Source organism: Myotis brandtii, unplaced genomic scaffold, assembly GCF_000412655.1.
Source record: "Myotis brandtii unplaced genomic scaffold, ASM41265v1 scaffold463, whole genome shotgun sequence".
NCBI lineage: Eukaryota > Metazoa > Chordata > Mammalia > Chiroptera > Vespertilionidae > Myotis > Myotis brandtii.
Window position 1 is genome coordinate 1072631 of NW_005367694.1, and position 353 is coordinate 1072983.

At 71.1% G+C, this 353-nt stretch overlaps 1 protein-coding gene across 2 annotated transcripts in view; it reads left to right on the forward strand.

Moving 5' to 3' along the window:
- The first annotated feature begins 209 nt into the window (after window positions 1-209).
- The window catches only part of ARL6IP4 (ADP-ribosylation factor-like 6 interacting protein 4), a 2194-nt gene continuing 2050 nt past the window's right edge, over window positions 210-353 (forward strand). Inside the window, exon 1 of one of the 2 annotated variants that reach the window (XM_005875466.2) lies at window positions 210-350. The gene's annotated coding sequence lies outside the window, so the exon portion shown is untranslated. The remainder of the gene's footprint in view (window positions 351-353) is intronic. The other variant, XM_005875467.2, reaches the window with a different exon arrangement.

A 353-nucleotide genomic window follows, 5' to 3' on the forward strand; every position in this document is an offset into this window, starting at 1 on the left:
AGCTCGGGGAGTGGCGCCAGGCCGCAGAGCACGTCTCTCGGCCGGGAGCTGCGGGAGCAGACACGGCCTCGCACCGGCCTGGGGGTGAAACCTGGACCCCGGCTCGCCTCTGAATCGGAGGTGGGCGCGCCAGATTCCCGTTTCCCGAGTCGCCCCAGAGACGGAACTAAAGGCGGCACAGCCCCGCTTCGCAGCCGGACGGCCTCTCGGAGCACCGACCCGGCCGGAAGTCACGTCGCCACCTCTTTCTCACACGAGCGCGTGGTGCGGGGGCCGGGCCTGGTGGTCAATTGAGGAGGAAACGGGCCACCCCGGGGGCCTTCCTTAAGGCGGAGGGCGCGAGGGTGCGGGTC